At 41.5% G+C, this 19,597-nt stretch overlaps 1 protein-coding gene across 2 annotated transcripts in view; it reads right to left on the bottom strand.

Annotated features, from left to right (window-relative positions):
- NHSL1 (NHS like 1) overlaps positions 1-19,597 on the bottom strand; it is a 257,856-nt gene that overhangs the window by 177,984 nt on the left and 60,275 nt on the right. The window lies entirely within an intron of this gene.

The raw sequence follows: 19,597 nt of genomic DNA on the forward strand, positions 1-19,597 counted from the left end.
TTTCAATGAGTTAGTCAAGCTGTGGTCCATGTGATCAGTTTGTTTAGTTTTCTGTGATTATGGTTTTCATTCTGTCTGCCCTCTGATGGATAAGGATAAGAGGCTTATGGAAGCTTCCTGAGGGGAGAGACAGACTGTGGGGGAAACTGGGTCTTGTTCTGACAAGCAATCAGGCAATCAGCACTATAAAAACTCAGGAATTCATTTATTTTAATGACAAAAGTCAAGTGGAGGTTAAAAAGGAAGGAAATATACATGCTTCCACTTTTTCCTAAGATGACCTATCAGATTATACATCCCTATAGCACAGTAAGTGTATCAATACTCCTCAGGACCATGAGACACACTATACTTTTTTACGATGTGAAGGTGAAACATCAGGTTTATTACTGAAAATTTGTTATTTTGAAATCATTTTTCATTTACAAGAAGGTACAAAGAAATGTACAGTGAAGTCCCCATGCACCCCTCTCCCAAAATTAACATCCTACGTAACTACAGTACAATATCAAAACCAGGAAACTGGCAGTGGTAACAAGCCATACACATCTTACCCATATCTCACCTGTTCTATATGGACTCCTGTGTATGTGTGTAGTTCTACATAATTTTACCACGTTACTTTGAAGAACTACCACCTCCATCAATATCACATCACCACAGACTCCATCACACTACCCCTTTATAGACACTCCCACCCCACCCTTAACCCCTGACAACCATGAATCTGTTCTGTGTCTCTAAATTATGTTATTTCATGAATACTATACAAATGGAATTGTGCAGAGTAGTTCCTCTTGTGATTGCCTTTTTTTCCTTCACTCAAGCATAATTTCCTTGAGGTTTTTCCTTTGTATCACTGAGTATTATTCCATGGTATAGATATATCACAGTTTGTTCATCCACTGAAGGACACTTGAGTATTTTCTAGTTCTGGCTTATATGCCTAAGAGTCCAACTGTTAGGTCACAGGGCAGGTCCAAGTCCACTTTTAGTTTTAAATAAAAATGCCAAATTATTTTCTGGAGTTTCTGTACCAGTAATACAGGAATGATCTAGTTTCTACCTATCCTCACTAGTACTTGGTATTACTTTCTTTATTTTAGCCATTCTAAATGGTAGGTAGTGACATCTCATCACGGTTTTAATTTGTATTTCTCTAATGGCTCATGATGTTGGCTATCTTTTCATGTAATTATTTGGCACGTGTATCTCCTAGTCAGTGAAAGTTCCATGCACATCTTTGCCTAGTACTAGTCCTGAAGATTTTTCCTTTGTTTTTTACCTAGAAATTTTGAAGGTTTATGTTTTACAGTTAAGTCCATGACCCATTTTGAGTCAATTTTTGAGTAAAGTGTAAGGTGTCTTAGGTCAAGATTAAATTTTTGCTTATGGATATCCAGTTGCTCCAGCATCACTTATTAAACATATTTCTGCAGACCTATTTCAGAATTCTCTATTCTGTTCTACTGATCTACTGCTTACCCAATCCCAGTACCACAATGTTCTGATTACTAAAGCCATACAATAGGCCTTAACGTCAGGAAGTGATTATGCCCATTTTTTCTTTTCCAAAGTTGTTTTGGATACTCTATGGCCTTTCCATTTCCATATGAATTTCAGAATTAGTTTGTCTATTTCTAAAAAAAAAAAAAAAAATTACTGAAACTTTAATAAGAATTACAGTAAACCTAAGATCAATTTGGATGAAAACTGACATCTTTAAAATGGTGAATATTCCAATCACAAATATGGTATGTCTCTTTAAGTATTTAGGTCTTCTTTGATTTCTTTCATTAGCTTTTTATAATTTGCAGCATACGGAATCTGTACAGATTTATATATTTCATTTTCTTCAGAGCAAATAAAGATGCTGCATTTTTAATTTTCATTTCCATAGAAAATGATTTTTGCATGTAATTGAATTATTTTTTAAAGTTTACTCAATCTAATTTTGGATTATTACCAACAATTGGGGGCATCTATCATTTTCCATGGGTAACACAGCAAAGAGAATGCACCTGGAACTGCATATGACATGCTTTGTGTTCTTTTCATCATCAGTACACGTAAGTGTTTAGAGTCACATCCTTGTCATCGGACGCATTAAGAATCCATGCATTCAAGACACTGTTGTGCTCTAAAAAATTAAAGCAGAATTTCTTCCTAGGTAGTTCATAAATCAACAGTGGACATCATCATGATTAAGCACGTGAGGAAACCCACAGAGAAAGCCCTCAAACAAGCCTTCAAACAAACAAAGAAATTGCCAACATGGACAGAAATTAATTCAGCTCACAATATTATTTACTGGCTTCAGTTTCCATTTAGGAAAAGAAAAAAGATGACTTCTACTCCCCAAATTAGCTACTTAAACAACTGGCCAAAATGTAACTATTAAACAAATAGTTAAGCTTTTAAAATGAAATAACTTGCTGGGAAAAGAATAACATTTTATCCACTTCTAGGGGAAACCTTTTTGAGGATTTCCAGCACTTTAAAAACAAAACACCACTCAGTGCTCTATAGGCCAAGACTGTGAGATGAGTGTACAGGTTTCCCACGCGTTCCTCGGAAAGCACTATGAGGTCTGGCGGGACCTGCACAGCACAGCAGTGCTTGTGTGAGAAGGCTTTCACCAAACAGTCACTGACAACTACTGTGTGCGGACTCCACACTAGGGGTTAAATGTAAATGGCCTTGGCCCTTGTCCTCAAGCAGCCCACAATCTAAAGACAGGACTGACTTAAAAGTTATCATTACAAATTCTTACAGATATAACCAGACCTATTTTAGACCAAAATTACCTTCTCTCATTTTGAATCTCTCATTCTAAGAATATCTCACCTTTTCCAAGTGGAAACACGTCATGTACCCTAAATGTTACCAAGAAGTATAGCTATAATTGCAGGGCAATATGGTTCAATATAAATTCCAAATCAATTTCGATTTTTCTTTTCAGAGAAAAATCACACACTTGTACCAACCACATATAGAAGAGAGAACTTGTAAACTACATTGTGAATTTTAAGCTTACCTGGAACTAATTTAAAAGATCACATAGATTCTGAATAGCAGAGCTGTGTGGGCAAGTTGGCCACTTGGGATGAAGAAGCTGGAGCTTTCTAAAGATAGTTGAGCAGGAACTAACTATATTCAGGATTCTCCCAGATATTGAAATTTCTTTTTGAAACCTATGCAAGAGAAGTAATTTTCCAAACAGCAGTCATTAACCTCTGAAAATCACATGAAAACTAAAGATACTTTCTGCAGAAAGCACATATGCATGCAAATGTTACCCCTGAAATCCACAGGCCTCAGGTTTATAATCACAGCTGCACAGCACATAAACAAGGCTGAGACTCTTTCCAGCCAACCCCTTGCAGAAAGGCATATCTCCATTATTCTACATCTAGGATAATGCCTGGCACAAAGTAAAGAACCCATAAATATCTGGTGAATTAATGAATTATGAGTATGTCATTTGTACTATGACAAAGTCATAGCAAACTGTTTCAAACCTGAGGAAAATACCTTATTTCCATAATATTAACTACTGATAAATCTTCTTTACCTTTTTGTCAATTAAAAAAATTTAATTATAGACTCATAAGAATCTGCAAAACTAGTAGAGAGATTGGTGTACCAATCACCCAGCCTCCCTCAACAGTGACATCTTACATAATAATGGTGCATCTTCATTATCAGAAGCAAGGAACTGATTGGCACAGCACAGTTAAGGGACAGCAGACCTAACTTGGATTTCACCATTTTTACCTTTCTATGTAAACAAATAAAAATATAAATGCTCACATTCTCATCTCTAGAGTTTGCCAGAATTAAAATACTGCAGCAGTCAAAAATGGAACGGATTTCTCTCAGCTATAGGTACATGAAAACGAACTACTGAGCAGAAAAGAGACAAGGGTGTTAATTCTCTCAGCACTATTCACTGACCAGCTTTCAGCTTCACTCACCCTGTCTCCCCACCATGACTTTATTATTTGATTAAAGGGTATTTTTAATGACATAAGGCACAACCATAAAAGCATAATTGATTGTCATAAAAGTGAAGCATCATATAACCAAAATGATTTTGTTTTCAGACAGTAAGCCCGACACCATCTTCATCTGACTGAGGTGTCTGTACTGTTAAAGGTCTGTTCACACAGTGACTTCTCTGCTGAAGGAAGCTGCTTGCAATGCTGGGAGGAAAGGGCCAAGATCCTTGAACAGTGAGCAATACGGAAAGGATCTGAGTTCTGGAGTTAGAAATTCAACAAGTTTTAACCACATCTTTCAATTCTTAATTGCATATTCTTGAACATCTTACTTAATCCCTCTCAAGGTCAATTGTAACTGGATGAGAATTACTGTTCTGCTTCTTTTCTGTTGCTGTTCTGCTCCTTAAATAGAGATTTTATGAGCTCAAAATTAATTATATGGGTGAAGGGGTTTCCCAAGCAGCAAAGAGCTTCATGAAGGCAGGTCTTTATTGCATTCTTAACACCCTCAGCTGTGACCATCCCCATCCACAAATCACAGCCTACATGGGCTGCTTCGCTCCACTCCCTCCCTCCAGTCTGGAGACTACACTGTCTGTACCTCCCTCCTCTTCCTCCTCCTCCCTCCACCCCAACTTCCCCACTTGCAATCAAAATTCTTTATTCTCCACAAAGCAGGAACTATTATTATTGTCTCATTCCCATCTGCAACAGACTATCATTAATTAATTCACCAACCATCATCACAAAAGTTCAAAGCAACAAAATGATACAAAGTCCCACAAGGTCCCTCATGTGTGCCCGCACACTGTCATGTCTGACTCTTTGCAACCCCATGGACTATAGTCCACCAGGCTCCTCTCTCTATGGGATTCTCCAGGCAAGAACACTGGAGTGGGTTGCCGTGCCCTCCTACAAGGGATCTTCCTGACCCAAGGATCGAACCCAGGTCTCCTGCATTGCAGGGATTCTTTGCCATGTAAGCCACTGAGGAAGGCCCCTGTGTCCTTCATGATAATGTTTTAAATGTCTATTCACTTAACAAGCCTACAGAGTTGTCCATTTATTCAGCATATTGCCTATATCACTCCAGGTCACGTCTACAGGCTAGGACTGAATCTCCTTTGTATGCCAGCCACACAAGGCCCTCCATGATAAAAGGACTACACCCATCATAAGTCTCATGCTACCAGGCACCCACCTAGCATCATGTCCCCAATGCCTATATTTCCTGCTCACAATGCCCCTGCTCACCTATCAGCTAAGATAGGGCCTTCTCAAAGAGGAGGTGCCTCAGAGCCAGATAAAAAGCTCTCCAGTGCTACTGTATTCCCTGTGCACTGGCCTGAAGGCTCCACACTGTTGAATAACTATTTCCTCTTCTTTATCTCTCTCTTCCATCTCATTAGTACCTTATTAAACTTTGTATCTCCAGAAACTAGCACCATGCCTGACACTGTGTTCAAGGAGTAAATGCATCCATTCACTGAACGTAAGCCTCAATGCTAACACTGTGAACACAAGAATGAGTCAGCTACGGTCTCTCTCTTACAAATGTCTGACATCACTGCAAATTTCTAAGCACACTGTCATCTGACAAACGAACCAAAACAAAAAGAATGCATCCACACAGTCAGCCCTGAAACAGATCGGAAGACAAAAGTACTCCATCTGGCCCATAAGCAAAAAAGCAAAGACTCTTGTAGCAATGTGATTTTTCAGTTTACACAGGACACCATAAAATTCTACGAGTTTCTTTGAAGTTGAATTGGGGAGTGAGGTGGAATATTACTAAGTTTAAAATTTTGAAGCTCTGGTTCTTTCTTCAGTGTACGAAAGCTTGGGGAACTCAAGAAAAAACAAGTTGCTTTGCACAGAACGAAAGCAGTGACGAATGCCTCACAAATGTGAGGACCGTCAGTGGTCATAACCGCAGAGTGGAGTTGCTTGTCTGCCTCCCTCCCTCCCACAGAGCCTCAAAGTTAAATGCTGAAGTCTGTTTCAGAAGGACAACTGCTCAAAGGGAACAGAACTGGGAGACCAAATGGATGCTCCGTAATGTCTTTAAACTCACACCTACCATGAAACAAAATCCCACAATCTAGGCTCCAAAAACTGGTGCCTGTGAGAGGAGACAGGATGCCTCTTTGGGACCCCAGAGGCACGGCTCCCTTTGAAATCCTCTCAGGAGATGTAACGGTATTAGAGCATCCTCAGTGAGGAGCCTCAGCCTCCCCAGACACCTCCACCGGCCTCCACACTGACCTTCAACCCTGCCAGGCTCACTCACTGTCCAGCCACAGGGAAAGCTGGGAAATCTGTTCTACAAGAGTGAGCCCCAACAAAAGAATTCTAGACGAAGACACGGCTTTGTCCAAGCACATACTTTAGTTCACAGGAGCAGAAATCGTATTAGAGGAAGGCTTTAGTTTGTTTGAAAGGCGCTAACATGTCTGTCTGTCAGAAAATCATGAAAACTACTTTGAATGGCATGTTTTGCATACCAAGTCATTTCTGAAATAAAGGAGGTCAGTTTGCAACAACAAAAGGGTCTCAGGCTTTTAAATCTGAGTAGCAGCAATCCAAACACAAACGCTGTAATACACACATGCAACAGAATTTTAACAGTTGGTCTTAAAAAAAAAAAAAAAATTAGCTCATTTTCAGGCTCCATATGGGCAAGTCAAGTTACACTGGGAAGAGGAGAACTGAAAATTTTATACATGTTTCAATGTACTATGTAGCCAAGAATTCTTGCTTTCTCTATAAAACAGGCATTGTTACAAAGTAATAGGTCTGTAGCCCAAATTCATTTCTTGAGCCTAATAGGTTTGAAAAGACATGTTACCTGCACTGAAACTTTTTATCTACTAACTTGCCATATTATTTCAGTTAACTTCCATGAAGAGAATTCATGATCCATTACTAAGGATGAGAAACTGAAGTTACTATTTGGAACAAGGATGATTTGGCAAAAAACAAAAACAAAAAACACAAAAAAAAACCCAAACTAGCAATATCTCCTTCAACTGCAGCTATGAGCAAAACTATAATTTATAAGACAAATAACTGTGCTGCTGCTGCTGCTGCTAAGTCGCTTCAGTCATGTCTGACTCTGTGCAACCCCATAGATGGCAGCCCATCAGGCTCCCCCATCCCTGGGATTCTCCAGGCAAGAATACTGGAGTGGGTTGCCATTTCCTTCTCCAATGCATAAAGTGAAAAGTCAAAGTGAAGTCGCTCAGTCGTGTCCGACTCTTAGCAACCTCATTGACTGCAGCCTACCAGGCTCCTCTGTCCATGGGATTTTCCAGGCAAGAGTACTGGAGTGGGGTGCCATTGCCTTCTCCAAATAACTGTGCTAGTTACATTATAATACACAAATAAACTCAGTATAAGATTGAGGCTATCCCTTTCTTTGGGAGAGCTGGGAAAAAAAACCTTGAACACAGGAAAGCCATTTACATGATAGGAGCATTTCCTTCATACCCACTGTATTACACATCTGCTCCGTTAGTCTGAAAGGTAAAGAGACACTGGTTTTCAGGATATTCATGAGCCCAAGAAACTGTATGCAAACTAACACATATATATACAATTTTCTGTAGGGAGAATAATGCTTATCCAAAGAGTACACAGTACCCAAAAGATGAAGAACTGCTGATAAGAAAATACATGCTGGAGAGTTCCTGAGAAATATGTTACTTCCAAATAAAGTGACCAAGAAGAGTGGATTTTCCATAGGCCTCAAACAGGGCAGTTTCACAGGCCAAAGTCAATAGAAATGGGGCTCAGAATGGAGGGAGAGAGTGCTGGGAATCAGAACTGTAGCAGAGCATCATTCCAGGAAGAACAGAGGACCCAGCAGAGGCTTCTGGGGCAAGCTGGAAACACATCACCAAGGGGACCACACGGTCCAAGGATCAGACTGCCTGGACTCAAGTCCCACCACTGCCACTAATCGTGACTTTGACCAAGCTTAACTTCATTTTCCTCTAAAAAATGATGACATCATCTATTTCAGACATTGTTATGGACCTTAAATGAGATAATGAATGGAAAACGCTGAGCACAGCCCCTGGCACCCAGAAATGCTCAACAGCCATCACTGGAACGATGACAACCATTACTGCTACCCCTCCACTGTAACACCCTCAGGAATGTCCAACTGAATGAGAGATGTGCTCAGGGGCAGGGTGTATCATAGGCTCATGGTGTCACACCACGCTTCTCCCTTCTATCTGAAGTGAGGATTCAGCAGGACACTCTCAGCTTTCAGCCCCTTATCGCCCCATCTTCTTGAAGTTGGCTCACAAGAGAGGGGCTGACTGTTTGCCCCCACAGGACTCTACCAATGCCTCCTCTCAAAGTGCCCCAAACACATTTTTGAGCCAATTAAGACTTGAGAAGAAAGACAAGTTAGGTCTGGAGGCTATGTTGGCTAGGCATTCAGTAGCAAATACTAGAAACACAATTTAGAAGACATGAGCAAACAGTGATGTGTCCAAGGACAGATAGTTTGAAAGATGAGAGCACAAAACTCTCTTCTCAGCTTCACTTTCCTCTGTGTTCATTCCATCCTGTCTCTTGATAGCTCCAGACTAAGACCCATGGCTGCTTATCACTGGCTCAGGGAACCCAAGATGGTAACTCTTTCCAAGGCTGGGACGAGTGCCCACACTTAAGTCAGCTGCCCCCAAAGTCACAGAAACCAAGAATGGGGCAGGCGACCTCCCAAAAGAAAATTAAATTGTTATTTAGAGAAAATGTAGGGAATATATGCTAGAAAGGCACAAATGACACATGTCTGTCAAAGGAACACATGACTAGATTCATGCCTTGTGTTAATGTGTTAGTCGCTCAGTCGTGTCTGAGTCTGCACCCCATGGACTGTAGTCTGCCAGGCTCCTCTATCCATGGGATTTCCCAGCAAGAATACTGGAGTGGGTTGCCATTCCCTTCTCCAGGGGATCTTCCTGACTCGGTATAGAACTGGTTCTCCGGCATTGTAGGCAGATTCTTTACCATATAAGCCACCAAGAAATCACAATGATTCTTGGCATGATATTCTCATCTGTTTATTTGAATCTATTAGAACTATTTTGGCTAAAAGTGGCACCAAAAACAAAACAAAATATCTCAAATAAGAAGACAATTTTTTATATGGCTGCAAAGACTGCGTCAGGAGATAAATCATGAAAATCATTTCCCATGCCTATTATCTGACTTCCAGTTAGCCTCGGGTGTGAAGACAGCCATGTTCCCCAGTGCCGGGCATGAAGTGAAAGACCCAATCTGCTGAGAGGTATCTGCTATCTGCTAAATGGGAACTCCTTCTGTCCAGAGTTTTTTGAGAAGCCAGGAAGTGACAAGCATAAAGGAGAAAAGTCAGAGTATGGAAAGTAGATAAATCTGAGCCTAGATAACATCACTGGGAAGCTGAGCCAAGAAAAATAAACCCTTCTTCAAGCCACTTCAGTTAAATTTCTGTTACTTGCAGCTGAGAGCAATCCCAGCAGATCTGGCAGACCAAGGACCCAATCTCTTTCCACCTTCCCTTAGCATGTTCTTGAAGACGGAGACAACTACTGTAGGTGTCACCATGAGAAATAACACATGCAGAGTAAGTGCAAATTGTTCGCCCAAGCCCTTCAGCTGCTGTCTTGCCATGTCTCGTGAGACTGAACTACATTTCACGTTTATACCTCAACTCAAGTGGCCACGAAAACAGTATCTCAATGATTTATGCCTAAAATGAAGTCACTTTCTGAAGGAAAATAAGGAAATTCTGCTAATAAGTATAGGGTGTATGGATTCTTAGTAAGCAACTCACAATGCCAATTATACATAGCAGTCAATAGACAGCATTCTAATCATGATTGTGAAACATACGTACCTCACTAAAGGAGAGAGTTAAGGGCGACAAAATTTCTCAGTGTACTTTTCTGCTTCAGTGGGATGAAAGTGATTTATTACTCATCATCGTTTCAAATTTAAAGCATTATTAAATACATGTGAATACTAAGTGTAGCCCCCAAGCATGTCATATAATGAAAATGTATACAAAAGTTCACCATTAGAGGCTGTTAAAAAAACGCAGAAAAGAAATGCCATATTAAAAGTGTGCTGAGGAAATTCCCTGGTGGTCCAATAGTAGGATTCCATACTTTCACTGCCAAGGTGTGGATTCAGGCCCTGATTGGGGAATTTAGATCCTGCAAGCCACTCAGAGCAGCCAAAAATAAAAAATTATTGCAACTTTCATACACTGTTGCTAGGAAAGTACATTAGTACAGCCCCTTTAAAGGCAATCTGGAAGTATCCATTAAATTTTTAAATGCCACATACGCTGTGCCTCAAATATTTTGCTTCTCCATGTCTATCCTGGAGAAACACTCACAGATGTGCACAGAAAGGCAAATACAAGAACTGCACCATAGTCTGTAATACCCAAAACAATGCCCAAAACAAAAGCAATGGCAATAACCTAAATGCCCAACCTCAAGGGAATGGCTGAAACTATGGTGTAGCTGTAAGACAGAATACTATGCAGCAATGAGTAAGAATCCAGGTACCCATGTGCAATAATAATATTTAAGATGTGCTATTCTGATCATTAAACTTGCTAAGAGACTACAACTTAATTATTCCAACCACTAAAAAAGAAATGATAATTATGTCATATACTAGAGGTGCTAATTATTGCTAAAGTGGCAATGATGTTACTATATAAATGCATCAGATTAACATGTTGTACACCTTAAATTCACACAATGTTATACGTCAAATATATTTCAATTGAAAAAGGATATATTCTGTTAACAGCAGAAAGTTGTATAATGCAAATTATAATACTACATGCAATTTTAAGGATAATTTCTATAAGTAAATATAAATGCATAGAAAAAAGTCAAGAAACACGTATAACAGAAAACACCAATTACCTCTGAGGAAGGGACTAGAATAAGTGGTCAAGGAGAACTGTAACATTTGGACGTTTTACTGTAAGAACATTTCCACATACAAAAAATATATATCTATAATTGAATTGACACACCAACCTTTCAACCATCTTCCTTTTTAACTTGTCTGACACAGCTGTTGTTCAGTCAATAAGTCATGTCCGACTCTTGGCAACCCCACGGACTGCAGCCAGAAAGAACTTCCCAGCTGGCACTAGTGGTAAAGAACCTGCCTGCCAATGCAGGAGGCATAAGAGACACGGGTTTGATCCCTGGGTTGGGAAGATCCCCTGGAGGGCATGGAAACCCCACTAGAGTGTTCTTTTCTAGAGAACCCCAGGGACAGAGAAGCCTGGAAGGCTGCAGTCCATACGGCTGCAAAGAGTCAGACAGGATTGAAGTGACTTGGCACACATCATGGACTGCAGCATACCAGGCTCCCTGTCCTTCACTGTCTCCCCGAGTTTGCTCAAATTCATGTCCATTGTGTCAGTGATGCCACCCAACCATCTCATCCTCTGCCGCCCCCTTCTCTTATCACCTTAGCAGCTTCCACCTTTTACTTATGAACTTAAAATATATCATCCCTCTAGTAAATAAGCTGGTTTGTGGAATTTATATAGCACTAAACAAATTAAATATAGACTTTAAAAAAATTAACTTTCCTTGTTTAGCCACTGATTTATAAACCAGTTGACTGAGGAGGGGAAACAATCTCTTTTTCAAAAGAGAGGGCACTGGAGATACCACCTTGAGTTTCAGCCAGAATAGAGTGTTTATGCCTTCCTAACAAGCTGTCCATAACGGTGTTTGCATTGGCTCTCTACGGAGAGCTAATGGAATTAGAAGTAGATTTAAAGCAAATCCTGAGAAACCACCACACCAGGCCACCCTCTTTTTTTTTTTTTCTAATGGAAAGTTCACTGACTCTGGAGGGAAAGTAAGACTGCTGCAAACAGGTATGGAAAGCTGCTTAAATGTTGGCTGGTATTGTGCTTTCAATGAAATGCAAGCCAAAATACTGGCTATTAATAAAACAGCCTATAACAAAACCTGAGCCTGAGTTCTAAGTAGTTGTTCCCATGCAGTGACAAGTCTTTCATTATTTTTGATTGAGGTGGAGTTTTAGGCGATGACACCTGGCCTCTTGGCCTTCCCAAAATTCAGAGCCACTGACAGATGTGTGCCGTGAGCCAGTCACTTTGGTGATGTTCACCACAGAGGGGAAATGCCATGCCAGGGTCCAAGAGCTTGAGCCAGGCTTTCCCCTGCTGACACATCCAGGCAGAGGCTCTTTTTCCATTTCATCAACACTCACCATGGGGATGGAGTGCCAATAAAGCTGAGGAAGTATGTATAACTAAGAATTCGATTAGTGAAGGAGAAAGGACAGCAAGCAGGGGAGCTGGACACAGGGAAATTCCCCAAAGGCACGCTACCTGCATGGTTCTCACCCCGTGGGAATGACTGGGCTGCCTGCATCCTGTTCTCAGTGCTGATGGGGTCACCAGACTGCCACTGCCTCCAAGTGTTCCCCCAAAGCACCCTGGAGTTTGCGAGCCACAGAATAGAAGGAAAATGTCTATTAAGCACATTTAAGTCCCCAGAAAGTCATAGGGGAGGGGAGGTGGGCAAGGTTAAGAAAGCAAGAGAAAGATGGGAACAGGTCGGTGCTAGGCTCACAGTCACTCTGGGATGGCTGGGAAATGGATGCTTCACTCTAGAAATCACTCTCCAGAAGTTCTGCATATTTCCAAAATTCTCATCAGGATCCTGAAACCTCCTTCTTCCATGGTTCCCCATCTCCAGGGACATCTACATTCAAGACCCTTCCAACAGTAATACTGACCGTGGTGCAGACACTGCCAGTCTGCCTACCCAATATCCATTTCCTACTTCCTCCTTCCTACCAGTAACAACAACCTTGGTGCTGGTAAGGATGATAATGTGACTAACTAAAAAAAAAAACTACACTTCCTTTCCTCCCTTATAGATAAGGCCATGTGCTATCATTTTGGCCAACAGGATGTAAGTAGAAATTGATGGATAGGTCTTCTGGGAAATCTCTTTATATGATGAGGCAGTTCAGCCATTGCTCACCCTTTGTGCTTCCTCTTCTTCCTGCCTGGAACCTAAGACAGATCCTGGAGATGAGGCAGCCATGTTATGACTATGAGGTGACAAAGACCCACACTAAAGATAGCAGAGTAGAAATACTGGAGTCTGATGATAGCCTCATGAAACCACCATATCAGTCCTGGGATACCTACTGCTCATTCCAGGAGGAAAAGAAACATTCACGTGTACTAAATCACCACTATCTGGGACATGTGGCTGAATGATGACACATGAAGCAAGTGCTTGCTATAGAGCAAGACTTTGTCGTGAAGCAAGTCAGTCACTGAGTCCTCTCAGTAACCTTCAAAGTAGCTACTATCCACAGCACTGTTTCAGCTAAAGAAATGGAGACCTAGCAAATTTAAATAATATACCCTAGGATCACAGCATCAGGAAATGGCAGACTGGGACCTGAGTTCAGATGGAATAGCTCCAGGGCTCTGGGAAGAGCAAGAAAGCCCATTCCCTGCCCAGGTCTCAGCCTCCAGTGTTAATGGAAACCTCAGGTCCACGGGCTACAGCAGAGGAAGCTAGATCAGTGCCACCCTTCAACATCTTCTCAACCCGGGAGGAGAGCCTGCCAGCCCAAGCTGCCCTCCAGGTAACAACCGAACAAAAACTGTGTTGTTGCTTGTTTCATGGTCCTCTCGCTGCAATGTTTCAAATGATGCCCTCCAGCCCCTCCTTGGCAATGCAGCTATCTTGTTGGTGAAGATGATGATTCTATTCTCAGATATACTCCCAATCTCCTTTAGCTACAAAAAGACACTCACATTTTATATAAATGGAAGCACTTCATTTAAGACACCATTCTTTGACATGAAAATGATCCAAGCCAGCAAGCCAGGTAAGTAAGTAAATAAATAAATATTTCAGAATAACAGGAGGGGGGAAGAGGAATATGCAAATTCAAACTGATGTCTACTGACTTAAAGTATGATGCCCAAGTTTATGCAAGTACCCATGACTCCTGGTTATGGCTCTATTGACACAAAACTGCTTAGGACTCTATTTCAAAATATCTTTTCTAATGAAATTTACCGAAGTCCCAGAAGAAATAAAGTCTGACTTGCTATATTTTTTGGAAACAAAACAAATAACAAATTCATACACAAGCTTTATTTCTCACTGCTGCTATGTCTGAAATACACGCTGAAGGGACCATGAGTAGACTGCGTTGCAGCACAGCTATGCTACAGTGGGACAGTTGCTACCTAAGGCCCAAAAATTTCAAGTGGGACTTCATAAACAGCAGACACTTGGCTCCAACTCTGAATATACCCATCGATCCACAGCAGTGAACTCAAGGGGAATGTGCACTCCACTGAGTAGCAAAACTTCCAGCAGGAACAGGACAGCCAATTCATGCTATTACAACTCCTCCAGTGAGAGAGGCTGTGGGTGGGAGTTAGGGATGGAGAGAGAAAGAAAGGGAAGAAGACACAGAGAGAGGAGGGCAGGAGAAAGTCCCTTCAGTGTACCCTGCCACTCCAAGTATTTGGGTCAAAGTTTAGCAAATGCTGGGGTGCCTGGCCAGTCAGGATAAACCAGACCAGAGGGCCCACTCGACAACATGAAACTGAGGGGAGCGGCCCAGAACAGGTCTTGCTAGATATGTGGAATTTGTGAAACCAGTCTACATTCCCCTCTCCTCCCACCAAGACTATAGCAAGAGGAGGAAATGCTCCAGGAAAACTGCTCTGTCAGCTAGAACCAGGTCAAAGAAAAACAGTGAGCTCCAGCCACACACGTCGCTGTTCTTAGGGTTGATCCCGTCTGGGGAGCAGAGGTGTCTCTCTCCATCACTCATCAAGCCACAGGCCAAAAGGAAGTAGTCCTTCGAGTTCTGTGGGAGGGTCAGGGCAGGACCAGGAAGCACTAGCACTGCTCTCCTCAGGGCCACAGGGATGCCAAAGTGAGCTGAAAAGCAGTGCTGCTCTTCATAAGGTTCCCCTCCGGCTGGGAAGATAAATGATTTCGCTCACATAAAGCAAGAAGCAAATCAAAAGAGACTGTAATGAAATGCACAAGTGGGAAGGGTAACTCAAATACTATAGTAACTCAGAGGAGAGGAAGAAGACTAGAGACTGCAGAGGAAGGAAGGGGGGACCACTGGGCCGAGGTGAGGCTTATACTTAATAGAAAATGTTGGCTAATCAGAGCAGGAAAGGAGATCTTTCCAGGCTGTGGGAAGAGGCAGAGGTAATACGTACACAAAGTCAGGTTGGTGTCCTGGCTTGTTGCAAGAAGTATTTCACAGGAAACAAGATAAACTGCAAGCCCCCTACTCTAATGAAATTGTGTTTACCTCCCAGACTCACTGGAAAGGTTAACCAGTCGATAGCCTTCCGCTCTCTTTTTCTCTCTTTCTCCCACTCCCTCCCACCTACAAGCCACCCTCTCGAGTCAAAGACATCAAGTTCACCTTCCGAGCACCCCTCCATCTGTGAGTCGACTCCTCCCTCCCTCCACTATCTGTTCATAGAGGGAGCACTGTTCTCCACATGAGTCTACTGTGTTGAGAGCAGTTGGGAAGAGAAAATCACGCTTGTAAAAACAAAGAGAGTTAAAAACTGAACAATAACAACAAAACAAAAACCCGGAAGATATCAGATAGCTATTAGCTAAAGTTGACAACGCTTCTGAGTACATCAGAAACACTAGAGAATGGCAGGTACCACGGCCACATCACCCCCGAAGGACAGAAGAGTAATACAGAAAGGTATATACCCTGCTCCCTGTCTGAGCCCAACACAGTCCCATGCTGTTCAAACTGCCGTGAGCTGAGCGAAGCACACACAGTGACCCACAGGTGACGACAGCTGCATGCTCACATCTGAGGCTGTCACTGCTGCAGCTGTGACCCTGACCACCAAACATTTCTAATGAAGCTTTGTTTGTGCCTTTGGGTTTTGACTAACACTCTGTAGATACTCTTGAGTTTTGACTAAACTCTGTGTAGATACACAGAGGCATGAGAAGTTTCAAAAATAGAAAACATCTATTAGCAAATTCATTAGGGGTATATGAATACTTTCATATGGATATGATTTTCTATGCATTAATTTATAAAAACTTAGAGAATTCTTCCTGAAGGGCAAAGCCATGCAAGTATTCTTGGGAATGCTGGTAGATCAGGACTTCCCTATCAAGGCTGTGTACTGGCCACCCAAGGAGATTTTGCTGAGAGCTGCATGCCCGGGCCCCGACCCCTGCTCCTGATTCACTGGGGTGGGAGTGATGTTCAGACATATCTACTTTGAAAACTCCTCAAACTGGTTCCAACACATAGTTAAAACCTGGTGTAGGGACTTCCCTGGCAGTCCAGTGGTTAAGATTCTGCACTCCCAATAGAGGGGGCATCAGTTCCATTCCTGTCAGGGTGCTAAGACCCCTACATGCTGCATAAATCCCTCCCACCCAAAAAACACTTCACATATACCACAGTTTTGAATGACTTAGAACATTCTAGGCACTCTGTTGGACCTACATTAGTAGCTGTGTTCAAGTCCCATCCTATTCAAAAGAGGAAGCACTTTTCAAATAGCAACTGTATGTAGCTCAGAGTAAACACTAATTAAAAACATTGTTTTCTAACTAGCTGTTCAGATCACTTCAGGAAGAACCACTCATCTGATTAATATAGCCAGAGGATTAATATAGGATATGGCCATCTGATTAACATAGGACATCTCAACAACCAGTTATAAAATCATTTTTTTTTAATTTTAATTATTGTACAGTTGAAGCTAATATAATATTGCAAATCAACTATATCTCAATAATAAACAAAGGAAGGAAGGAGGGAAGGAAGGAGAGAGACACAAGAGACCACATATTGTGCTTAGATGAAGTATCCAGAAAGGGCAAATGCATAGACAAAAGGTAGGTTAGAAATAGAGTAAGAATCAACTGTAAATGAGCATGAGGGAGCTTCCTGGGGTGATGAAAATATTCTAAAACAGATGATGTTAGCTTTACCCCTCAGTAAAGCTACTTAAAATTACTGAATTTCACACTGGAAATGCGTGTGAGTCCAGCTCTTTGTGACCCCATGGGCCGTAGGCCACCAGGCTCCTCTGTCCATGGAATTTTTCAGGCAAGAATATTGGAGTGGGTTTTCCATTTTCTTCTCCGGGGGGTCTTCCCAACCCAGGGATCAAATCCACATCTCCTGCATCTCCTACATTGGTGGGCAGATTCTTTACCATTACACCACATGTGAAGCCCCTACTGGAAACGGGTGATACGTTTCGTCACCCATGGGTGATGAAATGGGTGATAAGTACGTCAGTGAAGTTTGTTTAAAACAAATTTACCTATGGTATCCAGAAGAGGCAGGTATAAAGGGAACTGAAGATATACCACTATGGTAGGAAAGAATACTTTCCCTCCTTTTTTCTCCCTCTCCAGAATTTTATCCTCTTCTGACTCACTTTTGTGTGAAAGAAATGCACAGAGAGCTCTGATGGTAAGAGGTCCCATTCCAGCCATGTGTAAATGAAACAGGAGGCCCGTCTGACACCTAACAAGAGAATCGAGCAATATATGTTTGCTAAATTGAGTTTGTGATGCTTGATATTTAAAATAAACAGGCACAACGTCACAGGTCAATTACACCTCAGTAAAGCTGAGGAGACATTTTTAAAACTAAATTATTTTAAAAACACACAAATCATCACCTAAGCGTGTTCACATGTCATGACCCTCTTGTTCCGTGGGTCACTGGCCTCATCCCCTGGGCCTGGGTATCACAGGGCCCCTGTCTCGCCTTCCACAAGGTCCACTTCTAGGAGAGCGAGAAAGAGGAGGCTGTACGTTACTTAAAATAATAAAAATGAAAAATGTGTAAATACCAAATGGACCACTGAAATTTCCCGAAGGTCTGTGCCCTTATTATGTTCTTATAAAGAAAGAACATAATACTAAACGTGATTATTAAAAGCTAGTGCAATTAGAAGGAGAATAAAATTTACTAACTCCAGCAGTTACGGGAAGGACTGATGGGCTGCTGCTTTTCATACTCATCGTTGCCAGCCAATTAAAGGACCTGCTAAAGACATCCACAACGTGCGTTTAAGTGAAAGAATGAGTTCAAGTAGTGCATACTCAGCATATTCTCCATGGAGTTTTTTAAAAGGAGGGAAGAGTCATATAGAAACTTGGGATCCATTAAACTCTGAAATTATGCATCTCCCTTTTTATGAGCCACAGTTTTTCTATAGGACACTCATCAGTAGTTGTGTTCAAGCCCAGAAGAGTCCAAAAAGTCATGGACTATTTCTTCAGAAAGAAACTGAAGGCATAAATGAGCTAACAAAAATCAAAACTATATCCCACTCCTGGTGATGGACAGGGAAGCCTGGGGTGCTGCAGTCCATGGAGTCGGACACGACTGAGCGACTGAACTGAACTGTTATCCCACTCCAGAGAAATAACTTATTTGAAAATACACTAGCACAATGTACCCAGGGCTTCCCACCAGCTCAATGGCAAAGAATCCACCTGTCAAGCAGGAGACGTGGGTTTGATCCCTGGGTCAGAAAGATTCCCTGGAAGAGGAAATAACAACCCACCCCAATATTCTTGCCTGAAGAATCCCATGGACAGAGGAGCCTTGCAGGCTACAGTCCATGGGGTCACAAAAGAGTCAGACACAACTTAGGAAAACAACAACAGTGTACCCAAATGCATGATGACAAGGCAAGATAAATTCATGGGCCAAAAAAATCACAGAGGGCAGAAAGATTTGAGAAACTGAACAATATGAACCAAAATCACAGAAATAATTTGTTTTAATTTATAAGAATTGGAGACTAGTATGTAAATTATTAAGAAGTAATCTTCAAGTTAAACCCACCCAAATGAACAAAACAACAAAATAACCATAGCTGATGGTCAAGTTTTCAAAGTGTACTAAAAAAAGCCAAAAAACAAGATACTCTGTAATATCTGCCAGGAAAGATGATGAGATAACATTTAAGATGCTAAGAAAAGAAACCTTCAGATTTAGGTGAGGAGAAAGAAGAGCTTGAAAGAAAATAGGCACAAAGGAAATTGCCACCACAGGCCCAGAACTGAGGCAAAACCCTTGGTTTGTTTGAAGACAGAAAGTATTTCATGACCTAAATGACCTGAAACAATCTGTCAACAAGACCAACATCCAAGAAGGTCACAATAAAAGCAACAGAAAGAGTTTATGCAGGAGACTCATGACCCACTGCCCCCAAATAATTTAATGCTAGCAAAATATTACAATTGTTTATAATAGTCAATTGAGAAGAGCAAGGGATAACAATGAAATTTCACAAAGGAGTCCATTACTATAATGATAGAATATGACTTATTCAAGAAGCTAAACTCAGGACTTCCTTGGAGGTACAGTGGTTGAGACCTCGCCTTCCAATTCAGGGGGTACAGGTTCGATCCCTGGTCAGGGAACTAAGATCCCACATGCCTCGGAGCCAAAAAATCAAAACATAAAAACAGAAGCAATGTTCTCACAAATTCAGT

This window comes from Bos mutus, chromosome 9, assembly GCF_027580195.1.
Source record: "Bos mutus isolate GX-2022 chromosome 9, NWIPB_WYAK_1.1, whole genome shotgun sequence".
Classification (NCBI taxonomy): Eukaryota; Metazoa; Chordata; class Mammalia; order Artiodactyla; family Bovidae; genus Bos; species Bos mutus.